The 10,177-nt window shown below is 54.3% G+C and overlaps 1 long non-coding RNA gene across 1 annotated transcript; it reads left to right on the plus strand.

The window, feature by feature from the left end:
* The first annotated feature begins 1,209 nt into the window (after positions 1-1,209).
* On the plus strand, positions 1,210-5,036 carry LOC102468568 (uncharacterized). Its single transcript, XR_334211.3, has 3 exons — positions 1,210-1,531; positions 2,924-2,965; positions 3,561-5,036. It is a non-coding gene; the product is annotated as an uncharacterized LOC102468568 (long non-coding RNA).
* The last annotated feature ends 5,141 nt before the right edge of the window (positions 5,037-10,177 follow it).

Raw genomic sequence — 10,177 nt, forward strand, 5'->3', positions numbered from 1 at the left:
CGGCCCACGCATGTTTGTGCCTCTTCCCTCCCCTTGGGCGGGCCCTGGACTGGAAGCTGGGCTCCCTGAGGAGACAAGGGAAGGAGGACTGGCACTGCCCCTCCCTGTGCCGCCCACCCACCATGGTCACCTGACCCTGACCCCAGACATGTAAATATTCCTCAGAGTTGGAAAAGTCCCATCCTTTCCCTCTTTGCCCCAGGGCCCCTGTTCACCTCTGGCCAGGCCTCAGCTCTGCCTGCGTGTCTCGGCCAGCCTCAGTGATGGCCTGACCTCAGGTGTGAGGCCTTGTGAGTTGAGGCTGAAGAGGCCTTGCTTTGGGAGGCTGGGGTGACGCCTCCCTGCAGCCCCCTCAATGTCTGACTATGGATGTGGACTCCTCAGGTCTGCTGCATCCCTGAGGCCTGCTCGAGGTCTGGCTCAGTGGCCAGAAGGTCCTTCAATGCAGGTCAGCCCTGAGGCTCCCTCACGCTTACCCGCCATCTTGGTATCCAGAGAAGAGCTTCTGGATACCAGGGCAGTGGGCCAGCTCTAGGGCTCTTCCAATCAGAGACTTCATTTGGGGTGGGAGCTGAAGGTCAGGGAAAGTTCTGGTGCTTTTTATTTGTTCCAAGAAGAGCTGAGAGCCAGAAATGTGGATGGGATTGGGAAGGAGATGGAGAGTTTGAGGAATCCATGTAAGACCTTCACTATCTCCATCATTTTCCTCCCAACTCTAATGGGCAGGGTTCATCTGGCAGCCTTCCCTCCTGCCCTGCTCTCCCCATGGCCGCCTCAGAGCCGCTGTCCCCAAGCCACACCCACCGGGCCAGGGAGCAGTGGCCGGGAGCCCCCCCTCTGTGCCCCACTGCCCTACCGCAGAGCAGACACCCTGCCCGTCTCTACTCACTGTTTCCCAGGCAGAGTCAGTCCTCCGCAGAGTCCCTCCCGAGTCTCCCATTCTGCTCCACCACTGTAGCCTCCCTCCCTCCTTATCACTGCAACCTTCTGTCACTCTCAGTGACTGTCCTGCTAGCCCCAGACACAGCAAAGGCCCTGAGAACAGAGGGTCATTGCTCTTCTGAAGCCCGGCCACTCCCCTCGGACCTTGTGATCCACCCCTGTGCTTTGTCCCGACTTCTCTTTCCCCAGGATCTCGCATGTCACACAAGAGGGCCCTGTGGTCACATGTGCACGTTTCTAATGGTCTGGTAGGGTACGGAGGGGTGCCCTGCAGTGGGGGTGTCCCCCACAATCTCCTATAGAGTCCTGGAGGCCCAGGCTGTTGCGGCCACTACCTCACCCAGGCCCCTTGCTCTGGGCAAGAATGCTGGGGGGTATCTGTGGACAGAGCCCTAGACTTGGGCTCTAGCCCCATGCTCTGGCAGCGCCTGGAGCAGTTGTCCTGCTTTCTCCCGACAGACGGCTAGCTCGGTCCACCCTGCTTCTCATCCCGCTCTTTGGAATCCACTACACGGTATTCGCCTTCTCCCCGGAGAACGTCAGCAAGCGAGAAAGACTCGTGTTTGAGCTGGGGCTGGGCTCCTTCCAGGTGGGCACAGCATGCGTGGACGGCAGAATGCCCAGGGAGCTGGGGCCTGGGTTCCTCTCCTCCTTCCTCTGGGTCTCCTCCGTCCCTCTTCCCCTCCCCTTCACTCTCACCTGCTGGGGTCCTGAGGCCTCTCTACCATGACCTCTGGGCTCAGGTAGAGGGTGAGGAGAGAAGGGAGTGGTGAGAGCCTGATGCTACCCACCCTCTGGGCTCCAGCAAGAAGGCACACTGGTGTCTGGATATCCCGGGCCAGGCCCCTGTGGGTGGTCTTAGATGGCAGTTCCCCCTCAGTCTGGGGTGCAAGAGCCCTGTGTGTCCACTTCCTGACTTTGGGCTGCTAGACCATGAGTGAGTACTGGCTTACCCAAGGTGGGGCCCCTCGCACAGGACCTGGCTACAGGGAGCTGAAGCTGGACACAGCAGACCGACACAGGAGGGCATGAGTGCATGAAGGAACAGAGCGTGGGGTGTGAACCAGTGCTCAAGTGAACCCTAGTGAGGACATGGGCAGGTGGGGGCAGCAGTGGGTCACTGATGGCAGGGATGGCTCCCTGGAGGACTCTGGGGTAGCGTGCCTCTTTCTAAGCCAGTAAGTTAGCGTCTGACCTTGATGGTCAGAAAGCTTCTCTGCATCTGACTTGAACCTCCCTCTGCCCCCGTTTTAACTCGGCCATTTCACATGATTCAGGTTCTCGGCCTGGTGAGGCTAGCCGTTTTATAAACAAAGCCCAGCCCAATGTCAGAGCTCAGGGCTCCTGCCACTGTGTTCACTGATGGATCTTGAGCACCTTGAATCATCTGTCCTCTGACTCCTTCAAGTGACAGCACAGGGATGGGGTTTGTGAGGAATTGGGTTGCAGCAGTCAGGGAAATGCCATTGCTTTGTTTGCTGGAGATGTAAGGAATATATACACGCACTATGCCCCCTGTCTTTATTCCACGGGCTGTTCTGTGTTGCCGTGTACAAGACCCCTGGCCAAGGAGGGCCAAGTGGGTAGGGGGTGATGGACGGACAATGCAGGCCTGCTCTGTCCTGGAGGGCCCCTGCTCTCAGCAACCTGCAGGCTGGTTGGGGAGCCCAGGGAACATTTTGGGGCATTCAGAAGGCTTCTTGGAAGTGGGATAACACCTGCCTTTGCAAATGGGAAGATTTGACTAAGGGAATATAACATCCAGGGCCCCGGCTGTCCAGTGGGAAGGGACTCACCCACCAGCTGGCTTCCTGGGTGTCCCCATTATTGATAGAGCAGAACTTGCCTCGTGTCACCCCAGGTCCCTGGGCAGGTGCCCCCATGCAGTCTTGGTGTCTTTGTCACCCACCCCGTCCCTCCCCACATAGCATTTCGGGGGTCCATTACCAGCACCCTCAGGTTCACTTGCTTCTCTCCCTAGGGCTTCGTGGTAGCGGTTCTCTACTGCTTTCTGAATGGGGAGGTAAGATCTGACTCTCAGGCATCTCAACCATGGACGGGGGCTTGCTGGGGAGCAGATGCAGGGTGGGCCTGCTGGCCACATGGCTTATTCCCCAGACCCTGGGAGGAGACTGGAACCCAACAGTGGTACTCCATCTCCAGAGCTGTGGTTTGGGGGCTCCCTCTGTAGCTTATTGGGGTGATGTTCCTGAAGAGACCAGAATAGAGGTGCTGGGGCAGGAGGGGTAGGGTAGGTAGGATGGGTTTGGAGAGGTCTTAGCTGCATGGCCACATGACCTGACAGGGTCCCCTTCCTTGGATCTAAGGAACAAGACAACTGGGCTCAGCGATTTACCAATACCACCGATGAAGGGACAGATGAGGACAGATAAGGAGAGGCAGGGGGGGCCTGGAGACAGGAGCTTGGAGGGCCAACAAGTGGGAGTAGCTCATCACCATTGCAGTTCCCCCCCGATGACTTTGAGGACTGGAGGCTGCTATTGGTAGTGAGCAGGGTGGTGGAGGGATGCCAGCTGGGAAGGACCTCAGGCCTTTGCAGTGTCCGGTGGCTGGAGAGGATGTCCACCCTAAGTGACTGCCTGAGTTGCTCCCTGCAGGTGCAGGCAGAGATCAAGCGGAAATGGCGGAGCTGGAAGGTGAACCGATACTTCGCTGTGGACTTCAAGCACCGGCACCCGTCCCTGGCCAGCAGCGGGGTGAACGGGGGCACCCAGCTCTCCATCCTGAGCAAGAGCAGCTCCCAGATCCGCATGTCCGGCCTCCCGGCTGACAACCTAGCCACCTGAGCCCGCCTGTCCTCCTCTCCTCCACACACAGGCTGGGGCTGCAGGCAGGTGCCAGCCCACGCATGTTTGTGCCTCTTCCCTCCCCTTGGGCGGGCCCTGGACTGGAAGCTGGGCTCCCTGAGGAGACAAGGGAAGGAGGACTGGCACTGCCCCTCCCTGTGCCGCCCACCCACCATGGTCACCTGACCCTGACCCCAGACATGTAAATATTCCTCAGAGTTGGAAAAGTCCCATCCTTTCCCTCTTTGCCCCAGGGCCCCTGTTCACCTCTGGCCAGGCCTCAGCTCTGCCTGCGTGTCTCGGCCAGCCTCAGTGATGGCCTGACCTCAGGTGTGAGGCCTTGTGAGTTGAGGCTGAAGAGGCCTTGCTTTGGGAGGCTGGGGTGACGCCTCCCTGCAGCCCCCTCAATGTCTGACTATGGATGTGGACTCCTCAGGTCTGCTGCATCCCTGAGGCCTGCTCGAGGTCTGGCTCAGTGGCCAGAAGGTCCTTCAATGCAGGTCAGCCCTGAGGCTCCCTCACGCTTACCCGCCATCTTGGTATCCAGAGAAGAGCTTCTGGATACCAGGGCAGTGGGCCAGCTCTAGGGCTCTTCCAATCAGAGACTTCATTTGGGGTGGGAGCTGAAGGTCAGGGAAAGTTCTGGTGCTTTTTATTTGTTCCAAGAAGAGCTGAGAGCCAGAAATGTGGATGGGATTGGGAAGGAGATGGAGAGTTTGAGGAATCCATGTAAGACCTTCACTATCTCCATCATTTTCCTCCCAACTCTAATGGGCAGGGTTCATCTGGCAGCCTTCCCTCCTGCCCTGCTCTCCCCATGGCCGCCTCAGAGCCGCTGTCCCCAAGCCACACCCACCAGAGAGCCCTTAAGCCTTTCCTTTCCCTATTTCCTCTTAAAGCCATGCCTGGGATGAACCAGCCGCTTGCCTGGGATGTCAGTGAACCCCGAAGCACCTTACATCTCTGTACACCTAAGGACGGGGCCCAGGGTTCCCCACCCCTCAGTCTTGCCCCTGAATAATGAGGAGCCCTAGACACAGCTCCTTGGGCCTGGACTCAACTGCTGAAATCTCTCTGAGACCTCTGCAAAGACTTCCCTCTGTGTGCCCTTGACGTTGGGTCACCCCGGGCAGCTAGGGTGTCCAGAGGAGAAGCCGCATCCACTGTGCCCATTAGCAGAAGCTGCTGATGGGAGGAGCGGCAGCTCCCCAGCACCCGTCCTGGCTCCCCATCTGCAGTTATGCAGCCGGAGCCTCAGCAGGGCAGAACCTCGTTCAGGAATCAAAAAAAAAGGAATGCCATAGCTCCCATGGGTCCAGTTCATTCCGTTCAGCTGTTGGTGTTGTTCTTGTCCAAATGTGTCTGTGGACTTGTTTCATGATCGTGCTTGGGGAGTCGGGGTGGAGGCGAATGTTGCTTTGCTTGGTTTTATACAGAGGAAGGGCCTGGGGGACCTAGGGATCTGCTCCTAGAGAGGCTCTGGAGAGATTTTTAAAGGTTCTAGTTGCTGTGGTTTAGAGATAAACCATATTCTTGGCCGGAGAAGTCAGTCCCTGGGTATTTCGGCAAAGCAGAGAAAGAAAGGCGCGACCCATCCTGTCCCAGGCACATTTGGTGACTCGCACTGGCCGTTGCCGTGCAGTGGCCTTTCCACCTTGCGCCCGACCTTCTGATTCCCTGCCCCTGCTCTGAGAGCCAGATGTACATCCCAGCAAGGTCCATTGGCCACCTACACTCTGGACTCGCTACGGGCTGCAGCTGGAAGGAGCCACAGCCCAGGATTTGGAAGCTGGCTTCTGCCTCAGTCAGGCTCAGAGTGCTGGAACTGTGGACACAGTCCTCCCTGTTCTGTGCCTCAGTTTCCCCCTTTGTGGGCTGAGGCTCCTTTCAGTGTTCCTCTAGACGCCGTAATTCAGTAATTTTCCTGTTCAAAGCTGAGACAGATCAAAGGGCATGCATCGTTGTTGTGTATCACGTCAGTTTTGCTGTATATGTATGTGTGGAAGTGGAGAATGCGGTTTGGTTCTCTGCCTTGGAAACAGCTTTTGTCTTCTCTCCCATTTGGGTTCTCTAATGGGGCTGGTGAGGCTATGGACATTTGAGCATGCCTGCAGCATGGCAGGCAGGCCAGCTATGTGTGCCTGCTGAGGTGGGCTGCCCTGACAGGGTGGGCACTGGCCACCTCTGGTACGAGGAACGGTCCCTGGGTATAGACCCCATTCATGTATCATCGCCCACACTCGCAGGTCTGCTTCACCCACACTCGCAGGTCTGCTACACTGTGGAAGAAGAAGCTTGGACTCTGTGGGTTCGTCATCTCAAGACAGCAAAAACAAAACCCACCCGAACCCCACATGCTATGCTGCTTCCTGAGCCCTGGGCCTGCCTCCTCATAGAGATCTGTGTTCCTGTTGGTTTGCTGATTTGTTTTTCTGTCTGACTTTTGGCCAGTCTTGTGAGCAGAAGTGCCTGATGTGTTCGGGATGTTCCAGGAGGCCTGGCCTTCGGGGCCTCAGGCAGTGGAAGGGACCCCATGAGGTCTAGGTCACACTCTTCCCTCTCTGACCCTCTGTTTTCAAATCTGTGAAATGGGCAATAAGACTAGATTATCTGTGCCCAGCTTGGTGCATCTCTGGAATTCACTGTCTCAACACCACACATCTACTTGGTATGGGCCTGGGCAAGGAGTGCAGTGTTTGTCTGGACCAGGAAAGGGCATGAAGTCAGGTGACAAGGGCTTGGGGGACTGGGCAAGGTCAGGCTGGTGAGGAGCAGAGTTGTCAGACTCTGTGCCCATGAAGGGTCATTACGGGGAAGGGAGTTCTTGTCCTGTGCAGTCGCAAAAGACATAGTTCATCATGGGAGGCCGAAGGTTCCTCGGGCTAAAGAAATACCTCATCCCCTGTCATGGCTGTCCGGTCAGCCATGGTACAGGCAGGCAGTGTTGGGAGAGGGCCTCTAGTCCTGGAGGAATTTGGATTCCCAGTCAGGGATGCTACAGCTGTCAGGGAACAGGGTGGGGTCAGAGTGTAGAATCTGGGCTGTTCAGTGGCTTTCTTGGGCTCCCCAGCACTGTGGGTAACAAGACTCTCCACCGCACCAGGGCCCAGCCACAGTCTGTCTCAGTGGGCAGCTCTGTGACCCTTCTTGACATATCAGTGGCTATAGTGGCTTCTTCTCTTTTCTACCCCATTCCTTTTGAACTGGATTCTCCAGGGCCAAGCAGCAGAAGCCTGGCCCAAGGCTTACATATACCTGCAGCCGTCATCACCCACCAAGGACACCAACTCACCTTGACCTGCCCATCTCTACCTGGAAGGGAAAGCTTGAAGAAGCCCTTTTCAATTCCTTGAGTACTTTTGCCCTCTCAAAGACCCTCCAAAGTAAGAACAGGGGCTACTTTTCATCGTAAACTTTTTGAGCCCAGAACCTTGGAACCAGTTAGGAGAGCCCCCAGGGAGGGAGCAGAAAGCCTGGACTTCTCCCAGCTTTGCCCCTAACCTGCTGCTTGACCTTGACTCATTCCCTATGCATCTTGGGGAGAATAGCGAGTTCTAGAGCTAGGAGGGAACTCGAGAATTTGAAGGTCGGACCTCCCTGTTGGGCTAATGAGAAGACGGCGAGGCCTGTTGTTGCCTACACCGTGTTGGTTTCTGTTGTGCTTCGTACATCTGAATGAACAAATGGCCCGGCCATAGGTGCACGGCCTTGCTGTGAGCCGGAATGTGGCCCTCAGAGCAACCGTACAGTAAGTGCTGGAATGGGCACAGGAGGGGGGCTCTGGCACAGACAGGTGTTCAGGCCTCCAGACCACAGGAGTAATGGGGTCCCCGTGGTGCAGGGAGAGCTGCCTTCTCCCTGGCTTTATCCCTTCTCTGTGGTCCCAAGTTTACCTCTCTGGGCCCCCATCTCCTAATCTGAGAAACAGAGAGGACATGACTGTGTCGTCTGCCCCTCAGGACAGGGATGAGGCTGAAGGGAGAAGTCCCATGTGTGAAAGGGCTTTGGAAACTATGCAGATGCGGTTCTTCGTTGGGGTGAAGAACCTTGAAAAGGACTCCTTGCGGTTTGGCCACTGCTTTGACCCCTTCTGGGTCAGCCTTTGTCCATTTGTTAAACCACCAGCACTAGAGGGCAGGGCAGGCCAGAGGGCTCTGACGGACACACCATTCTGCTTTATCTTTGCCTGCTGGTTCAGTTTGCTCTCGGGATTAGAATGGGGAGACTTCCCTGAGGGTGATGTTAGCCTTTCTCTGCCATCCTCAAGGGTTTGGGACATTCTTCAGATGGGCTGCTCGCCCGTTCCTTCTCCTTTTCCTGAATTTGAGGTCCTGGGATGTGTCTGCTTGACCAGGTGTGTCTTGTCTGCTGTGCGTCTTTGTAGCTTTGCTCCCGTTAAGGCTCAAGTGGTGCAGCCCCTGGCCTCCCAGTCGTGGCTCCAGGCTCACCCGTGGGAGCTGGACTGGCCTGGGGTTCATGTCCCACCATAATGATGAGCCCCTCGGACCTCACTGCTACTGCTGCTGCCATTAATGCTGTGCTCACAATCTTGTCCAGGATTTTAAGGATGTCAAACTGCTGTCGATGACTCAATAAATGTCTTTTCATTTTTTCTGGTTGCTGTGACTTGATAAAGGCAGAGGGCAGGGAGGAGACTAGGTGGAAGGAGAGTGGTCCCCACATTTGAGTACCCCAGAGAAATTCAATCTGCGAGGTCTGTGGCCTTTTAGATTCCAAGGAAGTGTTATGAGAATGGGCCCAAAGGAGCTTAGAATGGGCTCAAAAAAATAAAGAAGTACGGGCCTCAAGAGAATTTATAAGATCATGCAACTTGAGTGGAATCAGGATCACTCACACATCTTGGGTTCCTGGCATTGGAATCAGCACACCCCATAGTCTTCGATGCCTCATGACTTTCACATGTCCTATAGTGGTGGCCACTGTCTAATCCCAATTCATGTCTACAGGGAGCATTTCACCCCAGGTCATCACAGTTCCATCCATGGCTATCAGAGTCACCTTCCCTAATGTTCTACATGTTCAGAGCTGTCGCTCCATGTTAGACCGGGTAGCCAATTCTAGGTAGCCTTCACTTCCTTGAAGTTCTGTTGATTGTCACAACTCCAGTGCCCATTTTTTATATTGGAAATTTAGTTGCTACCAACAGCAGGTACTTACAACTGATAAATCAGAAAAGGAATTTATGTAAAAGATGTTGAGCAGCTCATAGAAGTCTTGTACAGCTGGAGAATTTTGAAAAGATGATCGAAGCCATATCATGCCACAGAACTGCCACCAGTCCAGTGATGTCTCTTCTGTGCCAGGGACTGACACCGTTGCATTGTTTGAGCTACAAGGGACACTGGAAATTTGACTGATCTTGATTTTACCTTGGGGAGGTTATTAGGCTCATAAGACTGGAGATTTCCTAAACATTAGAAAATAATTAAGTCCTGGGAATAACAATTGTCCACTTCAACAGGCTTGAGCTCTACAGCAATCACTAAGCTGGCCCCTTTTAGCATACAGTGTACCATTCTGAAGTCAAGCCAATGGAAAGATGCTAATCCCACAGCATGTGAGCTCTACAACCAGACAGACCACACAGCCCCCTCAATTGTTTAGTGGGGCGTTTCAAGCAGGGGATCTGGTTAGTTGCTCCTCTTCATGTCCACCTCTTCTTTTAATCCTAAGGATCATCAAGCTATCTAATATGACACACTTAGTAGACACCTGGAGTAGCTTCCTTCAAAGCCCTCTGTTGATCTGTCAGACTCTCCTGGCTGCTCCCACAGAAGATATCCCTCATGTTTAGACCTACATTAGTCTCACTGATGAGACCACGATGAGTTGAGGTTCTACATACTTTATTTCTAGAAAAAGGTTACACTCAAGAAGCAAGGGCAAAGAGCCAAAAGTAGGTTTAAAAAGCTTGAATTACATTTTAAACTTGAATTTCTTGGCAACTGTGAAGATCATCAAACGACAGTCCATGTAAGTTAAATCCTGTTTCCCATGTCCACCCACCCCCCCCCAACATTAAGTGACTGTTCCAACTCTCTTTTTGCCTGAGCCTTTTATAAGTATGCCTTGAACTCTGCTTATTTATGATGGTGCACTGTTTCATTGGTGGTTTAATTCTTAGGAATCCAATGGTTTGGATTCCTAACCTGCATCAAAAGCACCCCAGGGATTGTGAAAACACAGAGAGCTGTGTACTCCTGTAGAATCAATAGTTAAAGAGAGCTGTGTACTCCTGTAGAATCAATAGTTCAGTAAGTCTGACATAGGGCTTGACAATTTGCAGATCTAAGAAGTTCCCAGGTGCTTGCTGCTGTTGCTGGTCCAGGGAAAACTTTCAGAGCCACTGTTCTAGGAACCAGTAGGTGACATGGTGGTGAAGGCGTTGGACTCCCACATGGCCTCCT

Source organism: Tupaia chinensis, unplaced genomic scaffold (assembly GCF_000334495.1).
Source record: "Tupaia chinensis unplaced genomic scaffold, TupChi_1.0 Scaffold000170_1, whole genome shotgun sequence".
Classification (NCBI taxonomy): domain Eukaryota; kingdom Metazoa; phylum Chordata; class Mammalia; order Scandentia; family Tupaiidae; genus Tupaia; species Tupaia belangeri.